Source organism: Anser cygnoides, chromosome 2 (genome assembly GCF_040182565.1).
Source record: "Anser cygnoides isolate HZ-2024a breed goose chromosome 2, Taihu_goose_T2T_genome, whole genome shotgun sequence".
Lineage (NCBI taxonomy): Eukaryota > Metazoa > Chordata > Aves > Anseriformes > Anatidae > Anser > Anser cygnoides.
This window is the reverse complement of record NC_089874.1, coordinates 85,511,093-85,539,058: the sequence shown is the minus strand read 5'-3', so window position 1 is coordinate 85,539,058 and position 27,966 is coordinate 85,511,093. Positions and strand designations below refer to the sequence as shown.

General features: G+C 35.7%; 1 long non-coding RNA gene across 1 annotated transcript; it reads right to left on the bottom strand.

Annotated features, from left to right (window-relative positions):
* Window positions 1-2: 2 nt before the first annotated feature.
* LOC136790137 (uncharacterized) lies at window positions 3-26,646 on the bottom strand. The gene is made up of 3 exons (XR_010829520.1): window positions 26,426-26,646; window positions 2,779-2,862; window positions 3-936 (listed from the first exon to the last, which is right to left on the bottom strand). It is a non-coding gene; the product is annotated as an uncharacterized lncRNA (long non-coding RNA).
* Between the last annotated feature and the right edge of the window lie 1,320 nt (window positions 26,647-27,966).

Genomic DNA, 27,966 nt, shown 5'->3' with positions numbered 1-27,966 from the left:
AGAAAGAACTGAAGTTTCATTATATACATATATCTCTTAGAAAAGAAGGACCAAAACCTTTATGCTCCTAATTTAACTCTTTAAACTTTAAATTTAGCTATTTCAGTAGTAAAATAGCAATTAGGCTCTTCATCATTTTCCTGGGAAAGAAAACAGAAGTGTCACAATACAGGGTGAAGAGAAGGAAGAGCAGAAAGAGATGGAGCAGAGAGAAATTGATATTAATGCTAGTAATATCAACATCTTATTTTTGTATTTTTACCTGAACTATCTGGCAGCAAGTAAAATGAATGTTTTTAATCTGAATTATGGTAAGACTTCCATTCATTTTCTGTACTTACTGCCAAATTCTGAGAAAAATATTTCTGTGAGATAAGTGACTTCTGTATTAGTATCTCACATAATCTGTTTACTTCCATGTTTTTGAATGAAAAGAAATAATATCAAGGTTATTAAAGTTTTATAACATTTTGTTCTCTAGATAATGACCATATAATTACAACATGGTTAGTATGCAATTATATTTGTACTTGAGCTTAGATTCCATGTGAGTGGATGGGGTGATTCAATTTATACTGTGTGATTATGCAGTGTCATAAAAAATCAAATAAATATGCTACAAAGTAAAATGTGAATATCGTGAGCTATTACAAAGAGAACTTGTTCAGTCCAAAGTTGCTTAATCATCATATGTTTAGTTTATTAGTTCATTTTTTTTTCCTTTTATTACTCTCAATAAATTAGAACAAACTTTATAGGCTCTCGAGCTTCTGATTTATTTTATTATGTAAACTAGCCTACATTTCCATAGTCTGTAGATTTTCATTATTAAGCTGCTGGTTCTTAGACTTAGTAATTTATTGAGAATATCTTCATCAGCCCTCCCGTGGATCACACAATCATGTTGGTCTTGTTCACAAGTGTATCACAAGAAGGCTGTTCAGTAAACAAAGATGATGTAAAAGTCACATTTACAATCACAAGAAGTTTTGGGTACTCTTACATAAGCCAAAGATGTTTAAAAAAAAAAAAAAAAAGTGATATTCTGTAGTCAGCATTCACAGTGAATATCTCTGTTTCTACATGAAACCAAATGATTTTTATTTGGAAATAAAGTCCAGACCCTGATTCTTTAATAGGAATAGTTCACCTGAGGTTCCCCAAGCAAAGTAAGTAGAGACATGAGTGATGTTCTAAGCATGCTAAAAAAGCAGACAGGATTTTTGAAGTTAGTGCTTTTGGACATGACAGTTTTTGGACATGACAGCTTAGGTTTAAAGCGGTAGGTTTAGTTGTGCCAGTGAAAAGAAATACTTTTTCCTATTCCCTTTCCCCTTGTCCAACATGTACGTAGGAAAAAAAGACATTAGAATAAATAAAAATAAAAATCAGAAAACAAGAAAGAACAGAATCAGAGTCTGAGAATTCTATAAATGGATCAGAAAGAGGAATGCAAAATTCCTTTGTTCTTTAAATACTTTATCCAGAAACTGAGATAAGTGAAGTTTGTTCAATATGTGAAAAATATATTTGACTGTTCTATCAAGTCTCTACAAATTCTTTAGAAGATCTGCAGGCCCACAAAGAGTATACATTTTTTCACTACTACATACATGAAAATTTTTTTGGAAAACAGAGCAGTGTATGTGTTCTTAATATTTTGGAAATATAATGGGAACATTATTTAAAAAAAATGTGAAGCTTGATTCTTCTCTTTTATATTCATTTCTGTCCTCTGTGATTTTGGAAATGTCTCTAGCTGACTTTGCCTTAATTTTTTTACCTGCAAAACCAGATCACATTAAAGTATACATGCTTGTCACTGAGCTGACTACACTTTCATTAAATGTTTTTCTGGATGAGCAACACTGTTTTTCAGACAATTTTTATTCCATGTTATGACAGAAGCGTTTAAAATGCCAATTAATACCCATAAGTAGATGGAATTCTTACCATAATATGAATACTGGTGAGTGGTAAAGTCATCCTCCATATGCTAGAAAGTGCTGAAAATAATTGCCTGTATTTATTTAGGTCCTTATTTGTTAACATTTTAACATTTAAAATGCACTATCTCACGCTGGCTTTTCATATGCCAAATTTTCAGTGTTTGACTTTGCAAAATTGATTAATGTTCTTTTCGAGACACTTATTGGTGTGTTTTTTCCCATGTTTTGGAGAAAACTAACAAGAAATTCGATGAACTGGCATCAAAATATTTCATATCAAAGCCATAGGATTTTCTAGGAATATTGACCCTTGCTAGAGTACAAACTAAGTTGTTACTTGACTTACACCAATGCGGAAGGCACATAGGAAATCCTGATCATTGGAAAACTGTTCATTTCATGCAGTTTAAAACAAATTGGTAGTGAAATGCTTTATTGATTTATTAATGATATGTAATTAGCCTACTATCATTGACCTGTACATTCAGGATCAACGTTGTAACAGATAAACAGTCCTAGAGACTTAGAAAATTTTAATGAAGACCTAAAAATTTCTAAAAACTCTTCTATGATTTTCAAAAATTCTAATCTCACTCACCCATATAGTGATGGCAAGCTGCCTTTCCCTCACAGTGTTTTTTTCCCACCCTTGGGATTGCAGTTTTGCTTCTTGAACACACCACCAGTGGTAGGTGCTCTCATTTGTGTCGACGTGTGGCATTCCCTGCAACCCACACCCCTTGTGCTTATATGTTTCAGCCGTTTTAGGTAAGAACTTCTGCCGTTTTTGTGACTGTCACATGGCACTGATTAGGAAACAGTCACTTACTTTTCCCTGACGTATCTGGTATCCGTGAACATTGGTCTGAGGTCCAGCACCTGCTAGTTTCCCTGTCCAGAGAGAACTGTTTTCCTGTCCAGAGAGAGAACATCCAGAGACCGGATGTAAATGTTATTTTCTTGCTGTAATCTTGTAGAACAGTGGAGAACATCAGGGAGTTTGGACCTTTTAGCACTGTAAACTGAGAAAAACTGTCATGTGGCCAGTATGGAAAGAGTCATCTGAGATTTCACCTATTAAGATGCAGGAAGTCATTCAGGACTGCCATCTGCACTCTGCTTATAATTGAAGATTTGATTGATGATGAATGGACTTTAATGAGGTTAGCAAAAGAGGCAAGGTCCAGGTCCTGGCAGGACTGCAGGTTTCTTGTTGGACTGAACCTTTATAGGTAAGAAAAGATGTCACTTTTCACAATAGGAGGACAAATACAATTTTTTCTACACTTAGTCTTAAAACTCAAGCCATTTTGGCTGCACTTGGAAGGTTACACAGCCTTATTTGCAGGCAGTGTCATCCACCACCTATAATCACATGTACAGTGTCTTTTTTCTGTTCATTTCTTCTGTCATATTAACACCTCTAATTGGCAAACCAGGCAATTTCCTAGCTTCAGCTGTATAAGCCAAATTAAAAATACTGGCATTGAACAATTTGTAACCCTCTACCAATAATTGGAAGTGCTGACATCACTTAAAGGTCAACATTTTAACCTTATGGAAATCACCTACAAAACTGTCAAAATGAAATGACTGAGCCCTCCGTACTTTCAAAGGTTTGTTGGAAGTAAAGGTCTATAATGGATATCCTATCTCAGAAAGCGCAATCTCATGCTGTATGAGAATGTCTTTATAGAATTAATGCACTTGATTTTGAACCTTTCTGAATACACTTATTCATCTTTGTAGTGATAGTGTAAACGTACAAATATTTTTTTAAATCATTTAAATTATGATATTAATGTTCAACTGAAACAATGCTTATTTTGTTTTGTTTCTAATTTTCTGAGTCAGAAAACTTGAAAAAGAAAAATTAAAAGGCCTGGATTTTTACTTTAGAGTAGTTTAGCTAAGGAAAAGTAATTTTTCACATGCTGTATTCTACAACTCATTTTTCACATTCACATTATTTAGGAAAGTATAAAAAATAACTGTTTAAATATCAGTTCTTAAAACAGTGACATTTTGCAAATGCCTGGTAAAATAAATTCTATTTTACCCTTAGTAGAACAATTTCAAATAAACACCATCTTTACAAGATTTCTTTTCCAAATCTGCATACTTAAATTCAGTTTGGGGTCATGATATGGTAATCTACTGCAGATAGCTTATAAAGATATATTTAAGAAGGACCTTGTATTGAGTGTGATTGTGTAATAAACATTTAAAAATAAAAATAAAAGGAATAATATTATAAGAAAATTAAATATTTTTACTTTTGGCTCACTCGTTAGAAAGATCTACTAACATTATTTCAATCAATGGGACTAACTGAAGTTTGTGAAAGTAAAAAGAATACTTTTTTCCCTTTGTCACTTGTATTTGAATATTAATTTATTTTAAATGTGGGAAAATGGCTGAGGTATGAAGTGTGGTGTGGAAAGTTGTTACTACTGTGTGATCGCATTCACAAGAAACTAAATAGACTAATATTGTTACAGTGCTTTTTCTCTGGGTTCAAGACTGCAAAACCAATTTAGTTTATTTATCCACATGCTTAATTCTCCTTAACTATTGCAATGGATGGTAATTGAAGTATGGATCAATCAACTAGTCCTCATATATACTTACAGAGTTTGAAACAACGAAAATCACAGCTAAACCTACAGATACATATACAATGTCTTTTTTTATATTTCTGAAGATTATGTCTTACTTGCACTATGTATAGGAATTCTTTCTACAGAGAATGGGATAACCATCTTGGTCATATTTTTGTCCAAGATTTTTTCATACATCATATAACAGCTATGTGTTAACTACTGTTGTAAAATTCCACTCATTTTCTCCTATCTCCAAAACCAAAAAATCACATTTTTTTTTTATTTCTCATAGTGGATACGCAAAAACAAATTCTTCATGAATGGAAGATTTGAATGGAATTCTTAAAGATACACCTTACAAACACTTGTTTTTCTCTAGTAGGAAAGCAATACAACACTGGTACAATACTGTTCTTGTTCCAAAGGTACAGAATATAAGCTATACCATAGCTACTATACTACTACACTGACATGCCGCTATGCTACACTTCTGTCTGTCTTCTACAATCAATGTCCATCCGTCATAATGGTATTTGTTACTATGTGACCAATGATTTTATGTTGGTCCACTACTCTCTTTCCCTATATCAACTACCTTTTTGTCCAAAATCTGTAAGTATTACAATAGAGATAAATAAAACAGATAGATAGTTAGGTAGATATATTGAGCATTGAAAGTCAAATGATACTAACTATGGCTTTTTCACTTCATTTATGCTGAAAGAATCTAGTGCTTAGCTGTCTTCTGAATTCAGTCAAGTCAAAGGGTAGAGAATAAGTATTTTTCCCCAAGTTATCGTTACATGGTGAATTAAAAAGCGTTAGAACCTTCACTGCATTAAGAGAAAATGTTTAGTCACACACTGTGTGAATTTTCTTTTGTATCAGACATTGAAATGGAGACAGACATCAGCAAATTTTATTTTTTTTTCAGATTAATAAAAAAAATGAAAATGAACTTTTAGGCACTGAAATCTAGAACATGGTCAGAAACATGTAGTTTCAAGGCAGGACCAATATTAAAAATACAGTTATCTTGACTTTTCATTTTGTAATACTCACAGAAATGCAAGTTGTATTCCTGATCATAGGATAGTGACAGATTGCAGATGTGGGCTGTATGAACATCGTTATATAGAACAGTGATGTATTTGCTGTAGGAAATGAACTTACTGATAACTTTCTCAGAACTGCAAATATTGAGATTTCAGAACAGGAATTGTGTGTGCCAGTTTCAAGGGGAGGTTGCTCTTCTCTTGCAGATCTATCTCCACAGCCTGCTTCATAAGCTTCATGAGTGTCTCTCAAACTACAATATTGCGACTGTAACCATTGTAAAATGTTTGTTCCTTACCGATGTTAGAAGTCACTACGTGTGCAAAAAAGCAGAGAGGAAACAGAGGAACCATTCGTAGCTACCACATAGAAAATAAGAAAAGATTTATAACAGATTATCAGAAGTACTTTTAATATGGGACACAACAGATTAAAGCAGCATACTAGGCAGGCATGACTTAGGAACAATATATTTGGAACTGATTTTTGAAAGAGGGTGAGCAAGCTTAAAGAAAATTATTATTGAAAAAATGCTTCTTATCCCTTAAATATAAGTACTTCTTTATATACTTATGTATTCCAATTTGAGGTTTATAAAAGCAAAGATACTACATGGGATAACTTAGACATCCCCACAGGTGTGTTTTTTGTCATTGTAGTTTTTTTTTTTTTGTTTGGGTTGGGTTTTTTTGTTTGTTTTTAGTTTTTAAAGATAAACACATGATCCATTTTAATCTTGTAACTTGATCTATGTTTTAAGCTATATATGAGGAAGAGAAAAAGCATCCATACTATAAGCATGTGCACAAAATTCCAGCCATGGAAATTATTCTTCTTAAGAGATAAGAATAGTAATTTCTATAAACAAATGCCAAGGCTGAGTTATTAATGAGAATATAGCTGGGAAAAAAAAAAAAAAAAAAGGAAAAAAATATTTACTAGCCTCCCAGATGCAAGTGTAACTAGAGAATTTGGAATAAACAAGACACAGCAGATAAAAACATGTTGGGTAACTTGAGCACCTTGCTTTTATGGTGATTATTAGACCCTTACTGTGACATTACATCTCTTGAGTTTTTATTCACTCTTCTTAACAGCCTTAAAATTGAAGCATAGCAGAGAACTGATTTTAGGCTGCTGTCCTACATGTTAAAAGATTAAATCAGACAACAGTCACATACTTAGAATATTACTGTTGAAGAGCTGATTGGTCATAGAATTACTGAATATAAGACAACGATGGCAAATTAACATGTTGCTTATGATTTTTAACTTACACGCTTTCTTAGGTTTGGTATTGGTGATACACAGTAAAAGTACAACAGATGAGTGACTGCCCCAAGGATGGTAGTAACAGAAAGGTAGATTACAGTTAAGAGGAAAATATGTGTACATCACGTCTTCAGAGTGTAATAGAATTTTATGTAGTAGACATACAAATGTCTAGCCACACTATAAGAAACTTGCTTTATTGCTACATTTAAAACTTGGAGGAAGAGAAATCCTGGAGATGCTATTTCTTTTATACTATGTAGTAAATATGTTTCTAGCAAGGTATAAAAGACTGAAATGCAGCTAAAGTTTTAAAGGAATACTGATTATTGAGCAGTGCACTTTGCACCTGAAAGAAAATATTAATAGAAAAGAAACTGCAACTAAAGACAGAAAACCAAAATTTAAATTAAAAAAAAAAAATGAGGGTATGGTATCAGAGCTTTCATTGCCATAATCAGATTGTAATGGGACCCTGCTGGTTCCTATCCAATAAAGATTTGATACATAAAGTACCAGGTTGTCAAAGAAAAAAGAAAAATGCTCATCTGTTCTTGCAGCTTGCTTTTAGAGGAAGTCAATGCTGATACTGAGCTCTGTTTGAAATACAACAAATAATTGGTCTAATCAGCTCCTTTGAAAGAATGTAAGAAGATAAAAATTGCTAATCTTTTAGAGGTGTGTGCTTTGTGTAGCATACGCTTCTTGAATTCAGAGGTGTGTGCTTTGTGTAGCATACGCTTCTTGAATTCAAGAGTTTTAACGTCTCCTTGTTCAAAGGGTAGCAATAAGGGTAAATATATTTCACATGGTGCAGTTGTTGGAGACTGTTAAACACTTTTCAGAGGGCACATATCCAAGATTATTTTTTTTCCCCAGTACTTGTGGTTCTTCTCTAAGTGGTTTCAACACAGTAGAACACATACTTTCATTGAATTGTTAAAAAAAAAAAAAAAGTCTGGAACAAATGCATTGCCAGAGAAATTCCAGTATATTCTCTTAAATAATAGGGGTCTGCCAGTCTGCCCTTCTGAAAAGCTTGGAAGAGTAGCAAAGGAAGCACAAGCATTATCTGTAATCCATGATTTTTTAAACAGAAAACCACTGATGTTAGCTTTGGTCTAAGATGTGAGAGATTCTGATAGGCCCTAGGTGTACATAACACTCATGTAAAAAAAGCATTAGTTTTATAGAAGCAGTTTTATTTTTAGGTATTTGCCAAAGATGCACCATTTTCCTTAACATGGCATGTATTCCTGTCCATTTCTTGCTCATTATTGAACGTCTCAATATATTATTTCAAATATTTAATATCAAATTGAAAACATGTGCATACCTCTATTTGTAAATCAATAAAAATATTCTTTACATGTACTTAACTGAAATGAAAAACTATAATGAAAACCACAAATCAGCAGATTTTTTAGCTATTTTTCAGCTATTCAGAATAGCTTATAAAAGGCAGGATTGCTTACAAAAGGAAAACTTTGATAGGAATGAGTATAAAATTTTATAGAGAGAGAGAGAAGTAGAGAGAACAGATCTGAAGATAGAGCATAAGCCTGTTTCCAAATACAAGACTCCTAAAGAAAATACACCTTCTTTACAGCATCTCTACACTATTCCACAAACAGAAAGTCCAGGACCAGCTACTTTCAAGTTTCTATTTGTCATTAATCCCTAGATCCCTAATCCCTGTAACTCAATATCCTCTTCCTCACCATCCCACCCATATACACAAAAAGAAATTAACTTAACAAACAAGATGTATTTAACTAACTGAAACAGAAAAATGGTTACTTGAGAACTAACATATGCCAATGCGTGTAGACTCCCTGTCTTCCCCAGCTTTGGCATTATTTTCTGCTTAAGAGTGCATCACTTGCTTTTGGTCATTTTATTCATGGTGCAGTAAGGATTGACCTCAGTTAACAAAGAGTTTCCCCAACAGAGAAACTCAAAGACTTTTTTAGAGTACTGATGATTTAAAATTTGACTTCTCTTTTTATTCCAGAGTATAGATATCTGCTGTTACAATCCAAGTTTGACTTATTTCACCCTTTGAAAAACTAGTTAACTCCTGTCTTTGGCCTACATGTTCCATACAGTGCTATTGCTTCCTTGGGGGGTTGTAAAATCTTTTCTCAAAGCACTAAGCAGGGCATAAAACATGTATACATAAAACATGTATACAATTCTCTTGCTTCTGAATGGTATTTGTAATGCAGTGATTACAAAGTTTTTTTTTCTCTATCATGAGATAACACTATAAAAGCAATATTCAAAGAGGCTAACATTAGAGTTCAAACTTGTTATCAAATAGCTTATTAAAAAGTATGCAGGTTGAAATCAAGATTCCTCCTTGCCTTTTTTCTGTTCTTTTACATAAAATCTGTTATTGCTTTGCAAAGCAATAGGCAAGTAATACAGAAAGAATATAAAATAATATTATGAAACCAGAGTGTAACACCTCCAAATGCAATAGCTGTCTCATAACACTATATGCTGTTGTCAGAGAGAAGGATTTCCAAAAGGATCCAGGATTTTACTGCAAATAACTGGGTAAACACACAAACCCCTAAAAAAATTAAAAAAAAAAAAAGTTAATTGTATAGCTATCAAATTCCAGAAATAAGAATTTTCATAAGTCTGATTATAATGTAAAACTACTATTATCTTAATCAATATGAGAATTGTCCAAGTCATTGCAAACAAGCAGAAAGTAACTGTAATAGTATTCAGTCATGGCACATGGCAATGTATTGACATTTGGAGCAGACAATAGTAAAATTGCATTATATCTGAAATTCAGACAAATACACTGCACAAAATAATTCCTATAATATATACAAAATATGAAGTATTCAAATAGAAAATACCTATTCAAGAACAAAATATATTTGCCAGAAATTTAAGGATTATAAAAGAATAAATATTCTAATGAAAATGGCTTGCTATGGAAAATCTTGGTGTTGTTGACAGTAGTACAGCAGAATGAGAAAGTAGAAGGACATTGCAATACTTAGGTATAAACATCAGACTATTGAATTTAACTCAGAAGAATAATACTACAATGAAGAGAATCATACGTGTAAATTATATTTCAGAATACAAAAAAACACATGCTTAAGTTTATGTGGGTAAAAATTAGAATTTAAACGTATGAGCACACTTATAAGAGTACACTCATCCTTCAGATTAAGAAAAGGAACGTCCTTTTATATTTAGAGACACGAAAGCGTCAAAGTTAACAAAATATGCTTATAAGGGAATTCCATACTGAAGGAGATTGTCATGTCTCAGAAAAATGCAGAAAAGATAATCAATGGGATTTTGAAGTCCTCAGCATCACAGGGCAGTTTGTTATTCCCACTGATGGGCCTAAGCTGTTTTAGGTTTTAAGACACCTAAGTACACCCACTGCACTGCAGTCAGACCAGCAAAGCTGTATTTCCACCTGCAGTGGGAATTCAGAGAGCTATCAGTCAGCTCTTCCATAGTCCTTCCTTGTAAAAAGTATGAAGCAATTGTCTTAGAATACATGTTGGTTTTATTTTTCTTATTTTTCCCCTGAGTGTATTAGTTTCTTTTTTATTATTATTATTGTTTTCTTTGTTTGTTTCTTTTTTCTTCCAAATATGTACAGATACTTTTTGAGTGGTACTGTCTCCTGAGGTTTGCTTAGGAATGATTTCATTCGCTATCTCTCTAAAACAGTTGCATACTATTTTTTTTCAGGGAACATGCTCATGCTATCTTCCCTGAAACTTCCCTGAATTTCTATTTATAATTCAGATTGTATAACAACTTGCTTTTCAAACAAATCCAGTTAGAAACAAATGGGTCTTCTACTTGAAAAAGAAAGAAAGAAATCTTGTCTTGTGTTTACACTTTGAGAAAATAGGGAAATTATAATAAACCTAATAAATGTGTTTAATTCTGTAACCAAGATACATTATATAATGAGAATAGTGAATAGTTTTTTACTATCAGCAGAACGCTTATAAATGCTTACTCACTACTAGAAAACCTTACAATATTGTGATGTGTTTTGAGAGGAGATAAGTCAGGGGACCTGAAAGCAAACTTCATTATTCTTAAACCTGTGGGGGAGAAAAAACTGTTATAAAATTTTCTTCATAAGACTTGATATGTTTTTTAGTCAGACTTGGGGGATTTGTTTTGTTTGTTTTGTTTTTTTAATAATTTATCTTTGGTTTATGCAGATTACAGATGTTCAGATTAAAATAACTCTGTATTTCAAAAGACTTTGATCAGATTAAAATATCCTGGTATTTCTAAAGACTGGAGTACTTAATATGTTTTCATCTGTTTCTATGCAAATTGAAGCAGCAACTGCAATAGTACTGAAACTGATGTTTGTAGTTTTAAAAATGCCATCAGAAGAAAGAGGCTGAGCCTAGAGGAGTAACAAAACATAACCTAGGCAGCATTTCTGTCTTCATTTAAAATCCTAAAATATCCTCCTTGCTTTTGAGGATTACCTTATTGGCAAAATGAATTTGTAAGTATCTGTTCACTACAGGACAGAGGATGAGTTTTGGTCAAAATATATTTGATTTTTATGTTTATTGTGTGTTATTTAGTACAAGCTGACTCTTCGGGAAATATGGTGTGTTATAGCATTGTTTTTAAGGTAAGATATTTTATTTCTTTATATTGCTTTATGCGAATAAATGAAAACTGCCATCTTACTCAAAATTAGTAGAAGTGAAAATTTTGTGGTGTGTCTCTCAAAAAAAAAAAAAAAAAGTCCTTAAAATATTAAGGACTGCTTTAATTCAGTTCTTTATCAAGTACTCAACGTACACAGAAACCTAGTCTGTCTAAAAAAAACATACCAGATGCATTCCCTAGCCTTGGCCTGGTGTTCTCAAAATTTCATTCTGGTGAAAAGAAATAATTTGATTGATTATCACAGATGCTAGTCTTTAGACTTACATGTTAGAGAACCTTGGTATAATACTACTACATCTCAATTACCTTTGTAAAATGACTGTAACTATGGTAAAAACAATCAGGATATATTTTCTTGGTCCTGTCAGTGTGAACTAATGATTTTTTGCTGTGGATTCAAGTACTCCATCAGAAAAAGCCAGATAGTCCAGGGAAACAAATAGATTGATCCAAAGTTTCAACATAAACACATTAATTCCTTCCTCACTAAGGAGTGCCAACAGATTCTTTTGAATAGGGGTTCAGTACTGATACAAAAGAAATCTAATTGGCACAGGTAAACCAATTTTGTTGCTTTCTGAACAGGGGGTGCCAGCATGAAATCAAGCAGCTAGTTAACACATTTAACACTTTACAGAATCTTACAGATTTCTAAGAGGATCTATTATTGCATTTATCCAATTGCTTGTACATTCAATACACAGTCAGGAAATTAACACGATTATACCAAAAGCACAGTATCATTAGTTCCCTTAGGGAATTAATTAACCTGCTTATGTAGAATACTGTAATAATCCTCTTAAATTATAAGTTGCTATGTTTAATATTGACATGTAGGTCCAAAAGGTGTAAGGAATTATTATGTTTTGAAAAATAATAAAACAGTAATACATTTATTTTCTGTTTAAGTGAAAGGAGAGACATTATAGAGTGGGGGAAAAATGTTTCTCCTTTCAAAGAGTGAGACATAAAGGCACCTAATTTCCTTCTCACATACTATTAAGAATTTGACAGAATTTTATTACTTAACTTCAGCGTTTGTCACCTTCATAAATCAGTGATCCAAATTCATGAAAAGATAACTGACTTATCCATGATTTAGAAGTTCCAGAGAGTATCTGAAAACCTGAAAACCTAATAATTTCATAACATTAATTTTGTGTTCTTTCTAGAATGTTTGTCCGCACTGAAGGCATAACTTAGGTAGGAAACAAAGTTTGAAAAAACAGTCCATGCAAAACTGAACTTTGGTTAGTATAGCATACTATGATACCCCTCTTGTCTTCTGGGTAAAATAAACTAAGATAAGATTAAGATGAATGCAGTGTGGAAAAGTCGAAAGTGTAAACCCTAAACCAGAAGCAATATAGTAATGCCAGCATAAAGATGCATTTAAGTTATTTGGTACCTGGAGCCTCTTGCCAGGGCTGTAATGTGCCACAGCCTCCTGCTCAGCACTAGCTGAGAAGTCATTTCTCTGTACTCCTACATGTGATGGTAGACATACAGTCAAAAGCAGAACTCACTCTGAATGGCAGCACAAATGCTGAAAGTGATGTGGATTAAAAACAAAGCAGAAGAAGGAGATAGTGAGCCAGAGGATTTTGTTGGTTTGTGTACAAATGGTTGTAGAAGGGAAAATCATTCAGAGAAGAAATGAAAAGGTTTCTAAGTATAGGAACAGCAAGGTTCACAGATAGATTCCCAATTCAGAAAATCAAATTTTAGCCAAGAGCTCATTACAGCCCAGAGGTCTACTGGGACCTGTCACCACTTTGACAGCTGATGATGGGGGTAGTGTTATTAAGTCAGTTGGCATGTATAAGGCTCCAGAAGCTCTTGCTGATGTTACCAGCATCAGGTCCATGCCACAGTGAGCTCTCACTGTCTCCTTTACACCAGTTTTATGAAATAATTAATCAAGTCAGTTTCATTCTGATGCTTTCCAAACAGTTTTTGGTGGTCCATTTCTAACTGTATATAAAGATGCAATATGGCATAATTTTTCTATGACTGAATTCAAACAGAAGAGAAAAAACTCGGGCTCTTGGCTCAGACTAATACATGCATCTGTTATTGTATTTACAGGCAATTCATTTTGAAAAAGCTCATCTCCTTTTGTTCAAAATGTACTACTACAGCATCATACAGATATGATGACTGTAAAACCAGGTGTATGATACTCCACCTGACTCATAACACACTCTACGTTGCAAATTGTGATGTAGAATCTGCCATTCTGAGGCTATTTCTTTTTTTAACTTATAATTTTGGAGCCCAGGTAAGGTTTTAAGCAAATACATGAAATAAATATATATATATAATTAAAAATAGATTAAAAAAACACTCAAACACTTCTGCTAAGAAAATATATATATATATAAAATGATCTTTAAGCTGCATTAAAATCTTGTATGAACTTATGCTAAGACTCAAAATGGCCTTAAGGCTTATTTACATCTGAAATCATTGTGGACAAAAGAGCATAACATGAATTAATTGTTTAGCTAATCTACTTTAAATTCATACATGGGCAGTTTGAATTAAGAATCTTTATACTCACCAGTTTTGTGTGCAAGTATATTTTCTCGCTCCCACAAATTTAAAAAACAAGCTAATGAACCACCACTGAATAATACTATTTCATAAGCACAAAACTTTCAGAATAAGGTTATTATCTCTATTATGATTCTCAAAAATTAATTTAACTAAAAGTATTATTGTAGAGTATTAGTCAATCTGCACTGTACTTTCCTCTGTAGACATATTTGTTTTTATATTTAAAGTGGCCTTATTTTAGATTAACCCAAGTCACAAATTTAAAGCACACTGAGGTCATTTTAATTAAAAAAGTATTATTCAGACATTGGGTGTTTTAGCAGTCTTCTTCAAAATTACATTCATTTTTGCGTGTTTCTTTAGTTTTCCTTAAAGTCTAGGATAAAAATTGAGAAATCTAACATATACTTCTCAATAAAGTCACTATATCAATCAAATGCTGAGATTCTAATATAAAAACTTTTCAAAAATTTTTGAGGTTTGTTACCAATTTCTTTAACTTAGGTGTCTTGACATACAAGTTTTAACTCAAAGTAAAGATATATACATTAATACCAAAAACCCACCAAACTTCATACTTTCGGGGGGGGGGGGGGGGGGGGGATTTTAAAATCTCATTAACACAAAAACTATAAGAAAATACTGTTTGTTTCTTCAGTACAAGTGAATGGCAATTACTCCTGTAACATATAAATAAATCCCAGGTACTTATAGAACTGAGTAAAATATTAGTTATAAGATTACTTTCAGTGGGCATAGTTCATCCTTAATGGTATTTTCAGGACTGCAGTTTCTGAAGAAATGATGCATTCGGTTTTGTTGTAGACCTTGTTTCAATACTGCAACCCAAAATCTGAATGCTGATCTGCAAATTTGTCTGGATTTATGCAGGTCAATTTCCTCAAAGAACAAAATCCAGCAGTAAATGGCAGCAATTTACTAAGGCAGAAATGCGCCCAAACAGTGCTAGCAATAAAAGCTCTGTTAGCTGAAAACTTACTGTGCCATCTCCATTAAAGGGCTTATAAAAACAGTAAAGAAAATTCTATGACTCAGAGCTCAATTGACATTGGCATTACACAGTAGCCTGAGGTAGCATGTGCTCAGCAACAGTCCTTTTCTGCAAAGAAAAATAAGTGCAATAACTGTCCTAGAGACAAGATGAGTGATGACCTGTTACAGCATAGACTCATTTGTTTGTCATGAAGACAGCAAAAATAGCAGTGACTACTTCGTCCCTCAGCAAAAGGTAAAATTGTCAGTCACAGCCAAAACAAAGCGACTGAAGCAACAATCATAACTCTCATTTGGATAGCATTTTATCTGAGTTGTTTTTTAAAGAGATATTATTCAAACAAGCAAATCCAAAAGAATACATGTTAAAAATAAAACATCATTGAGAAAATAAATGTTGTTAAGAATTACTAATGTTGAATTTGGTACCTTTCACTCCCAGTAGAAACTAGACGTCAAAATTGCATGAATTCAGCTTTGACTAGCAGGTTGGCAGGCAATACAGACAGGGGAATTTCCTCCATACCTTTCTTAGCAAGTTATCTGCCTCAGTAACTCATTCATACAGTTTTACATTGACAGTTTCATCTTTTCTAACTCCCAGCTCCATTGGGAAACTCCTTAGCACAAGAGTGAGTAGTGATATGCAGCACTTTTTTCTTTGGGATCACTTTCTCCTTGACTAAGAAAAACTTACTGACTCTTTGGTCTATCTGGATTCATGTCCAAATGGCAGCCCTCTATCATTCAGAAGATGCTCAGTCATATCACATCTTCATCTGCCCACTGATGGTAGCACCTCTACATTAACATTCAAGAAAAATGACCTAATAATAGCATGAGCTTCATGTGCGTCATACCAGAAATTTGACAGATGTTAAATTCACTTACATAAAAATTATTCTCTTGCTGGAAGTTTCACTCTCCTTTGAAGGGCAGAAAGCCCACTGTCAATGTCTTGGCAGATATTTTCTTGTCTGGAATATACACAAAAAGCAGGAACAGAAAAACAGTACCTCCTTTCTCTCTCTGGCTGCTGCTTAATGAAAAGAATAAAATGGATTTGATCCAAGCTCATTCTGCACAAACAAGGAACAACATCCCCTGCATATAACACAGCATCTCCAAAAGGCACTCGCATCACTTAAAGCTGTGGTACAGGACAATGTCTGTGTTGCAGCAGCAGATTCATAGCAAAAAGTGTTGCAGGTGTTGTTTATGATAAGAATAAAATCACTTCATGCAATTTTGAGTATAAGTCTATCAAAGTCAGAAAGGTCTTTCCAAAGACAAATCCAATTAAAACAATATGAATTTCAGTTACTGTCCCCAGCAAATCTTTGGAACTTTTTGCAGGACAATGTGCAGCTGCAAGTGATGCACACGTTTAAAGGATTACCTCAACATTTGTATCATTCCCAGACATCCCAGTTACAAAACTTCCACAGGAGAAGTTCCTGGATGTGCAGAAGATAATGTTGATATAGTGATTGACAAAACTCTGCTGCAAATAGAAAACAAATTTTACAGAGAGAGAGAGAGAGAAGAAAGAAAGACAGAGAGAGAGAGAGAGAGAGAGACAGAGAGACAGAGACAGACAGACAGAGACAGAGAGAGAGAGAGACAGAGACAGAGACTCCAGTAGAATATAAGTCTTCACAGTGACAGAGGTTAGACACAGGAAGACATAACGGAGATTCTAAGAGAGGCTCTGAATCCTCTACCCAGGAGGATTTTCAAAGATAGCTAGATGGCACTTGGCATAATTGATCTAACTTTGAAGCTAGACCTTGATACAGCTGAAGGTTGCTAAAGATGATCTGCTGAGATCCCATGCAACTTGTTGTTTTCTATGCTTCCTGTTATCTCTTTTTCTAGTGAAATTACTGAACAGTTTTCAAAGTAAGAGATAAATTGAAGAAAAGTTCTACATGCGGAGAAGTAGGTATGTGTACAAAGCATGAATGTAATTACCTTATTTCCAAGGGAGTAGCATGTTTTAATAACAAACAAAACACACACACACACACAAAAAAAAAAATGTTGTTGATGACTGTATCTGAATAGAGAAGACCAAATGGCTATAAACAGAAAAATACACATATACTGCTCTAAAAGTTGAAGCGGTGAGCATAGAACAGCAAGACTGCACTTCAGAAATCTATTCCTACTCAATATATGAAGAAAGAAAATCTGTGTAGTTGAATAAATACTTCTGTAATGGGTGAATAGAGGAATCCCCATACATTACAGACTGCTAGATAGAACAGTGTTTGTGACTGAAATAATGGAAATTGAAAATATGTGATAAAAATCATCCACAGAATAAAGGTCAAAGGTAACATTTTGCTAAAAAAGATTAAAGTTCACTGAAGTGGGTAAATAATTGAAAGAATACCATGCACTAAGTCAAAATGGGAGAACTCCAAAGTTTAACTAAAATATGGGAGAAAATTGAAGTATTACATGGGGAGGGGGTGAGAAAGCTCGGAGTTTCTGCTTTCTCCATTCACCAAAGACTTCCTGTTCACAAACAAACATTCTGAAGACTGTGTGTACACAAATACTATTTAAATGCAGGGAAAGAATAAGTAACAATAAGACAAAGAACAAATTCTAGCATATATTTGTAAGTAACGATTTTTCTGTTTGTATCAATGACAGTCAGTCTTTTCGTATCTTGTACCTTACAGAATTTCCAGTAAAAATTTAAAATCAGAAGAAGAGGATCAGGGCTTAGCAACATTAGAAGGAAGAGAAATACTTTTTGTAATCTGCTTATTTACCAAGATTTTTGTGGTTTCCTTCCTGTGCTGGATTTGATAACGTCCTTCTCCATAATGGCCAGAGCATTTGCAGAAAGAAGAGTAACTAACTCCTCTTCATTAGTTCACCAGGATGTTGAACATCAGCTAGTAAAAGTGGAAGAGCTTTGTATCTTGGTACTCTATAACAGGACTTGAAGTCACGCATCATTTCATCAGTTTTTACTGTAATGGTGCTAGCATTTTCCAGCCAAAATGAGCTGGTTGAAATAAATACTTGAAAGGAGAAGACAGGAAATCTACAAAGTTGACCAAAGGAGGGCCACACAACCCTCACAAATTGCTTAGAAAATAAACAGAATGAAAGAACCTATCAACAACAGTCAAAACAGATATGGATGACTGTTGTGGTTTAACCCGGCTGGCAGCTAAACACCACACAGCCGTTCGCTCACCCTCCCCCCTCCCTCTCTGGGATGGGGGAGAGAAACGGGAAAGTGAAGCCTGTGAGTTGAGATAAAGACAGTTTATTAAGACAGGAATATAATAATATAAGGAATATAAGGAATATAATAATAACAATAATAATAATAGTGATAATGATAATAGTATTAATAATAATAATGTGTAAGAAAACAAGTGATGCACAATGCAATTGCTCACCACCCGCTGACCGATGCCCAGCCTATTCCCGAGCAGCCGGCCCCCCACCCCAGCCAGCCACCCCTATATATTGTTTAGCATGACGTCAGATGGTATGGAATACCCCTTTGGCCAGTTTGGGTCAGCTGTCCTGGGTCTGTCCCCTCCCAGCTCCTGCTGCACCCCTAGCCTGCTCGCTGGCAGGACAGAGCGAGAAGCCGAAAAGTCCTTGGCCTGGTGTAAACACTGCTCTGCAACAATTAAAACATCAGCATGTTATCAGCGCTCTTCTCATCCTAATCCAAAACATAGCACCCTACCAGCTACTATGAGCTACTTAACTCTGTCCTAACTGGAACCAGGACAATGACCCATCCTTTAATCACTGGAATTGAGGTAACATTAATTTTCACTGAAAATTAGGACATTTCTATGTCTCTCAAAGTAAGCATAGCATTCACTATTGTTTGGAGTATATATGAAAACTAGTCCTGCCCCTTCCCAGTGGGCATCAGTACTTTCTCCCTACACCCTGCTACCCCAGACTATCCAGAATTAGCTGAAGACAGAGGCTGAAAAGGTACTTAGTCCAACCTGTTTTAGGTGGCATGTTATTTAGTTTAGCTGATGTGTGCTCAGGGCAATGTCTGTGTTTCAGATATCTGGATATGCACATGAACTAATAAATTTTTATGTATGCCAAGTCTTGATCTACTGTTACAGTACATAATTTACACTGAATGTGAAAGGGAAATCTTATCAAGTGTATCCACCTGTTAAACATATACAGCCTTACTAGAGGTTTATTACCAGCTGCAAGGTATTGGCAATAATCTTGAACATTCATTAGATGTTCATGGATGATCATTAGATGTTCATGATTAAACAGTTTTAAGACATCACTTGATTGCTACCAATTTGCAAGTTTGCAAGGGTTATCATTAAAAAATGTTGAATCACAATATTAAACTACTTTGTGGGATTTATAATTAGTGAGGTAAAGTAAGCCTCCTAACTAAATGGTTTAGCATCGGATTTTATTTTATTAATTTGAACCCTAATAGTAAATTTACCACCACATTGAGAAATAATTAGGTGGAGTGTTCTGCTGTTCTGCAGTGTTGTCCTCATATGTACTAAATTTTATACTGAAGAAGGGGGGTGGTTTTCATGTGGTTTTTTTTTAATGCTTTTTTTGTTGTTGTTGTTTGTTTTTTCCTCTCATCATACTTGGAATGCATGCATGTGTTAAGGGAGCTTTATTTGTCTATTTATTGTTAGCCTTCAGAGTACAGACAAGTAGAATTCATAATCATTTCACACCCTGGGAACAAAGTGAAAAGTATTTTAGGCTACTGTTTGCAGAATGGGCTTCCCTCATGACTGGTTGCCAAGATGAACAATGAAGCTTTGGTTTTTGTTTTTTTTTTTACTTTTAGTTCATCTCATGCTCACTGGCTGTGGATTCAATAACAGTTAGGCTTTCAGTTTCAGCCACTTATGGCTGCATCTTATTCATATAATAAATCTGACCCAAACAGAACCACTACCTTCAGAAGAAGTAGGAATAAATTCGATTCTCCTGGATAGCCCACAGCCCCTTGAATAACATGACTGTGCTTTCTTTCTCTAAAATGCCTTGATTTACATGATATGCACCTGTCAGTTTCAGCAAAGAATGAAAGCAAAAGTCTTGCATATTATGCAGGCTCCTATTATCCTCAAAGCTGATCTAATTTATCCATTATAAATGAAGCAGAAGCCTGACAGAAAAACATGACATCTGATGGTCTAATTAATATAATCACTTCCTAATAACATGGTTTTGCGAGTTCAGAGTTTACTTTCATCATCCCTTGTGCAAATAAATTTGATAGATCAAATGTTGACACAAATGAAAAGCAATGGTGACCTAACCAAAGCATTTTTAGCAAGTCATGGATTTCCTGCTTGAAATCTAATCTTGGAGAAAAATCTGCATTTTTTCTATGTTTCAGGACGTGAGCTGGAAGTTAAATGAAGTGAACTTACATAGAACTATAGTCATCACTTTCAGCTGTCTTTTTTATTATTATTATTTAAGTTATTTGGTGCTCTTCATTAAGGGAAAAAACTACAGAATAGCCTCTCACAAAATAAATGAACCCTACTATAATTTATTTTAAATAGTCTTAAACAGAAAGAGCTGTACTAGAATTGCATTATTAGAATTGCAGTAGTGTAATGCTGCAGACAGCCTTTCAAATTGCATTTGCTTTATGGAGATATACAGATAATAAGGACATCAACTATATATATTAGATACACTTTGGATACCTACTCACTTTCTGAAAGCTAGCTACACTACTATTTTCAGCTCTGTCTAGGTTTAACCAAACAAAGTATTATGTAATATAAATAAATTTCAATAATTCTGATAAGAACACTTACTGTGTTATCCATGAATCCTTTTGGTTGTTCAAGCTCGTCTTTACTCAAGAAGATCTGCAGACTAACTCAAGCAGTAACAGTCCAGAAATTACAGTACAACCACACAAATATTATGTTTTTGATTCCAAGCGAAGAAATGTATTTATTCTATCTGCCCTTGCTGTTACTGATTATGCATTAATAAGATTTGTGGCCATGTGCCTTATAATTTTATAACACTTGCATAACAAGATTTGCATTTAGTGAACACAGCCTCCTCTCTTTGAACTGTTGTTATATTAAGACCCAAACCACCGTGCAATACACACTGCCAAAGAGAAGAAACTGGTCAGAACATATTTTGTGAATTATGCCTCTTATTATGAAAATCGCTGTCTTAATTTTTCACTTTTTTTCCTTCTCCAGCACTACAAATGGGTATAAAAAGGCATGTGTTTACAAATAGCTTGTTAATATATTTGTTATTAAAATTGGGTTAAGACTGAAGGAGTGAAACAAGACTTTCCACAGTACACTTCCTTTCTATGAAACATATCCTGGATCTTACTCTAGGTTACAGCTCTGTGTGCATTCTTGGGACACATTTATTTGGAGTATCCATTTTTCACTGTGCACCTGTGGTAGGCCACTAGTGTTTGTCATATTGACAATCAGATACACCATACTGTAGTCTAAAAATCTGTAAAGATAATTCCTCACCTGCATGAATGCATTTCTTAAATTTTGGTTTTGTGCTCGTTCTTTTTCCCCATTTTAAGTTTTCCATCCACTCTCTTTCCACAAGCAGTTAAATACAGATTCACTGGCCTTTCTCAACTGATTTTTTTTTTTTTGTATTTACAGTCCTTCTCAAATCTTAAGTTTGTATGTTTTATACAAAATATTTATGAAATTATAAATTATAATATATTTTTAGTGTCCAGAATAATGCCAGTTTCTACTAGAAGCTACACATACCGTTTTTGATTCCTCATATAATGCATATCATAGAACAAAGAATGAGTCACTTTGCTGAGACTGATTAAATTCAGATATGTCTTGGACATTGCTCCCCTTTTTAATTATTTTTATATCAAAATGCAGTACTCAGTGCTGACAGTCTTTACATTCATTCACAAGAGCAGATGTTTGCAAACAGTGTATGAATACTTTATTTGCATAAAGAAAGTAGGCTTTGTACAGCAATGCAAATATCTTGTTTCTTTTTACTTAACTTTAGACAGAAATACATGAACCTGTCTCCTGAGCACTAGCCTATGTTATTTTATACTAAGAACCTAGACGGTGTTAAAAAAGTATTCCCCCTAGATGTGTGTTGTTTGTCTGTGAATCTGATTGCCTTAGAGACAGCCCTGGAACCTGAAGGAAAATCAGAACTACCTCATTTCCTTATTGAAACAAAGAGCAGTTCACAACACAAATTTTTAATACAATGATGACATTATCTTCCTTTTTTAATGAAATTCTGATTAACTTCCATTTTTGTTTCTCAAATTGCTCTTATTTTTAACTTCAGCCACATACTGTGGATTTGATTTTGTCAAGCAGGTCTCATCTATACAAACTGCTTTTCTGAAATCACAACATGAAACTCTTCTCTTCATTCTGCTGGGTTTCAAAAGTTCAATTCAGACATTCCGCTGTTTAAAAAACTTTCATCTCTTCACTTCACCTGTTTTTTTTCTCAAGACAAGAGTCAGTAAAAAAAGAAAAAACATCTTTTTGCACCTTTCTATACTGCGATTCTATCCAGTAACATCACATGGCACTAACAATGTTGTTACTATGCGCTCAGTACTGATAGTATGTAAAACAGTGGCATTAATTTCTAGGGAAAAAAAAAAAAAAAAAGAACAGATTTATATTTGTCCAGTGTTTGACAACAAAAAACAGGAAAGAAACACAACAGTCCTAACAAGTAGGCCAGACTCAAAGTAATAGGAGAGAATGATGGTTAAATATATATATATTTTTTTTTTTTGAGGAAAAAAACTGAAGAAATCATAAGATAAAGGAGTAATCATCAAAGGTGCTGATATACAATCTGCCCTTTTCTTCAAACAGCTATTCTTGACTATGACTAGACAAGTATTAGCAGTCTACAATGTTGTCTTGCACAGAAAATATGCTCAGGGAGACAAGAAAGCAATTATTTTAGTTTTCAAGAAAGGCAAATAATTCTGTTATTTATACAACATCTGACATTTCTGCAAGATAGTTTGCTCTGAGAATCCAATAGACTAGTGAACAGAACAACGCCTGGGCACCTACAACTAAACAAGCTTAAAAAAAAAAATTTAAATGCTTTAAATGTTTTATTTCCTGTATTCTTTATTCCTATATATATAGAAAAAAAAAAAAAAAAAAAAAAAAAAACAGCATTATTTGTATTGCTTAAATTCTCTAGGTTTATAAACTAAGAAAAAGCCAACTTCCAGCTTTTCATGACAGAAACATTGATTCTCAAAACATTTCATAGAGTAACTTGGACTTAGACTTTGCTATGCAATGCATAATATTTAAAAGCAATAAAAAAATTACAGAAAAATATTACTTTGTGGATTTTCTGATTTACAGAAGTGATAAGTGAAAAAACTACTATTGTATGTGAGTCACTGGGTTTATGGCTAATATAAACAACACGAAGCAGAACTTTGACTTGCTTCAGAACAACACCACATACTGCATCAGGCACACACTAGATTTGTTAACCTACAATATGTAACCTGTGACCTGGATATATTTTAGAAATTGCGTCAGAAAACCCTACAGTTCTACCTCTCAGTTGCGAGATATAACCTCTCAAAAGGAGAAAGGAATATTTCCAATGTTATCATTTGCAACTGTTTATGATATTTTTCTAGACATAAGCCTAGAATTAGCTGCTACAGTATACGTATAAGGGGTTTGTCAGTAATTATTTTTTAGTCCCTTAGCACAGAAACTGACACCAAAGTGCTTTTAGCTTTTTTGAATGAGATTTTCTGTGGTACAAGTAGAATTGCTTCTCATACCTCTTGCATAAAATCACAAGGTCGTACTGTGAACTCAGGTCTGCATTTACGTGAAAATTTAAAAATATTTACTTTAACTAAGTTTTATCCCACTAGAATAGTTAATGAAAAGGAAATAATGGAGAAAACTCTATTGTAAGCAAGTTAAACAGTTGTTACTGGCAATGACAGTAACTGACAATAGACTGCAAGTAAGCAAGCTTGTTTTGTCAAGCTGGGAGAAAAAGAAATCACTTAATTATGAAGAACTTCTGTGTCTTCCAACCCCTACATAAGTAAAGCTCCTTAACACCCTATCTGGGTCAAGAATCAAGGTACTTTTCCTCTTTTTCCAAATTGAAGCACCACAACTTTCTGTAGCTAAATGATCTATGTTATATTTTTCCCCCCAGGTGTGCCAGTCAATTCATCTAGAAGATGCTTTCTGCCCCCACAGAAAGAAAGCACACTGCTCCAAGACCAAAATCTGCAGCTGCGAAGCTTGAATACATAGTAAGTGTCCAGGAGAAGAGAAGCTGAGTACTTAACTTGAGCATGCTGACTCATGGCATGAGAAACTACCAGTAAATACAGGATGAAGAAAATGCATGTCAACCATCAAACTATATTTTGGAAGTACAAATGAGAAGGTCAGGACTCTCTGAAGACTTGTATCACTAAAAGCAAAAGAAAACATACAAATTACTTGTTTTTAAAAGGAAAAGTATGACAACAAAAGTGACATGAAATGACACTTGATCATCAGGCAGCCTTTGCTTATTAACAGCAAATCTTGTGAATTCCTTGAATGTGCCTACTCTAAGCAACAGGGGGTGATCAGAGACGGAATAAATGTATCACATATTCCAGTCTATTTCTTTTCTCTCTTGTGGATTGTTACTATGCTTTTTTTTTTTTTTATGCCTGTAGTTGTGAGGGCAATCATATTTTAACTCCAGTGATAGTGATAGAGCTACCTGTTGATTGTATTGTAATAGCCTGTTACAACAGCAGTATTAGTAAGCTTGCCTTACATGCAAAGCCATTTGATACCTCCCTGAGTGGTTACCAATGATAATCCATCAACACTGAATTTTAGAACCATTTGTAATTCAGTCTATATTTCTAGGTTTTCCAGGAAGTCGTTTCTGGAAACCAGTAAGATTTCTTCTCTCCTTTGAAGCTGCATGTATGCTAAAGAGAAACTGAAGTTTGAGAAAATGGTAGTGATTGATCACAGACAGAAATGATGTGGAAAAGAGGGCTATGATGCATAGGTGACAATAAAGACTTTCCCCTGAGTAGATGCTCTCTAACATATAAGATTACACTCATTGGAAGTAAAGTCAGAAGGGAATTTGTGTCCTAAGTTACACAAATGGTGACTTTTTCTTTAGATTCATGTATTGTTGCAGTAGCACTTCATTAATCAGAAATGGTCTGACTGAGAATACTCCAGCTTTCATATTTGAGTGTGACTAACATGTTTAATTTATGAGCAGCTAAAGGAGAGCTTTTAGCTACTAACCCTGAAATCTCTGCTTACCGTCCTGTCTGCTTAGCTCCTTCTTTTACTTCCCCAGCTGAGCCCCACTAACTGAAACACGCATGCTACTTTGCTATCTAAAGTTTCCCAGCTATTGATTTCAGTCTCATGCTACTCAGCGCAATACTTCAGCCTCAGCGTGAGAAAAGCTGCTTCAGCATTCAGATCTCCTTCATTCCCAATACGTGCCCAGAGCAGCAAAACTATCCTGTGACTGTCAGGATTTCACCCCTAGGATCCTGCAGCACTCCAAAATGTTACTGTTACAGGTTTATACCTTGCCTCTTTACAGGTAGGATGCATGCAGTCTGAATTCAGCCTGAAGCCATACATATCACTTAACAGCAAAGACAAGGTTTGCACCTAAACAGAGAGCATGAGGTAACACTGAATCCAAATTTTGTCTGATCATTAATCAAAGAGACACTGGTTCTGAATTCGTCAATGCCTTACATGAGAGGGTATCCCTGAATGAGGTGCTGGCAAAATGGTTTAATCTGCAGATGCCTTTAACCCTCTGTGCTTCAGCTGCAATTATGGATCTATATACAACTTCCTTCACAAAGGACAGGGTATAAATTCGTGTTAACTGTCTCCTGGTTATGCCAATTTATTCACAATCAGCTGCATGTTTTGCTACTTCTGTGTCAAGGGCACAGTCATTAGAATGCATGATTACCTTAATGATTTTGTGGAGCTCTATAGTCCATTAGGATAATTGGAAGCACATCCATATTCTAGCATGCTTTCCCTTACTAGCCAATTTTCTTCAAAGTATTTAAGGAAAAAAAAAGAACAGAGTTGTACCCATCACACATCCTGATTCAATGACTGGAAGAGGATCAGACAAGACACTGTATGCTTTGACCTCAAATATCAGGGGATGAAACAGACTTACTTTATAAGTAAATCTTGCCGAGGCGATCGGCTCCGGGGCAGACGCATTCTGCAGCAGAGCGGGGGATCAGTACAGGCAGGGCTTTTTTTCCAACATCGAGGCCGCTCGAGGGAGCCGCCAGGACCCGGCAGGACCCGGCAGCCCCCGCGAGGGAGGCTGACGAGGCGTAGGCGGAGCCAGCAGCGCCCCCTCCCCGGCCGTTCAAAAGCTGCCCCTAGGGAGCGCGACGCATCAGAAGGGCGGGGCACGGCAGTTTGCGCAGCCGTGTGCGCAGGCAGGGTGGGCAGAGAGGGGCAGAGTTTCTCCCCCGCCCATAAGAACAACATCTTTAACGGCTGTCGACCACTAGCTAGGCTGCGATGGTCTTCACCAGGCAGAGCGCTCTCTAGAAAGTCTGTGGCCACCCAGACTGACTGCTTGCTCAACAATGCGGCAGTTCAGGTCTCTGGGTGCAGGGAGTGTCTGAGCCTGTTGCTGCCATCTGAGGGAGGCAGAGGCACTGTGTGTGTGAGGCGCGAGCAGGTGGATGACCTGGTCTGACTGGTGGCAGAACTCAAAGAGGAGGTGGAGAGGTTGAGGGCTATCAGGGAGTGTGAGCGGGAGATAGACTGGTGGAGTGACTCCCTGCAGGGCCTGAAGGAGAGGTACTAGGGTGAGACACCCCTAATGGGGATGGACCCCCTGCCCTGTTGCTGTTGGGCAGAGGGAGGCGACCTAGGAGTTGAGGAGGGATGGAGACAGGTCCCTGCTCGACCTTTCAGGCAACGCCCCCCCCTACCGGCCCCACCTTCCCAGGTGCCCTTACGTAACAGATTTGAGGCCCTGGAGCTTGAGAGACCGGTGGGTGAGGACGAGGTAGAAAGTCTACCCAGGAGGATGCCTAGGGTGAGGAAGCCGACTCCACGCCTCAAGACTGCCTCCACCAAGAAAGACAGAAGGGTGATCGTAGTAGGAGACTCCCTTCTCAGGGGAACAAAGGGCCCTATTTGTCGACCTGACCCTACCCGTAGGGAAGTCTGCTGCCTCCCTGGGGCCAGGGTCAGGGATGTTGCCAGGAAGCTTCCCAACCTGGTCCGTCCCTCTGACTACTACCCTCTTTTGATAGTCCAGGCTGGCAGTGATGATATTGATGAGAGAAGCCTGAAGGCTATCAAACAGGACTTTAGGGGACTGGGACGGTTAGTGGATGGAGCGGGAGTACAGGTGGTGTTTTCATCTATCCCTGCAGTGGCAGGGAGGGGTACCGAGAGGACACGGAAAGCCCACCTGATTAACACGTGGCTCAGAGGCTGGTGCCAACACAGAAATTTGGGTTTTTTTGACCATGGGGCGCTTTACTCGGCACCCGGCCTGGTGACCGCAGATGGGTCCCTATCTCTAAGGGGAAAACGTATCCTAGCCCAGGAGCTAGCAGGGCTTGTTGAGAGGGCTTTAAACTAGGAAAGAAGGGGGATGGGGCTGAAATTAGGCTTGTTGGAGCTGTGCCAGGGGGAACAATGGCAAAGCCGGGGAAGAAGGCAATGGCCCGACTGAAGTGCATC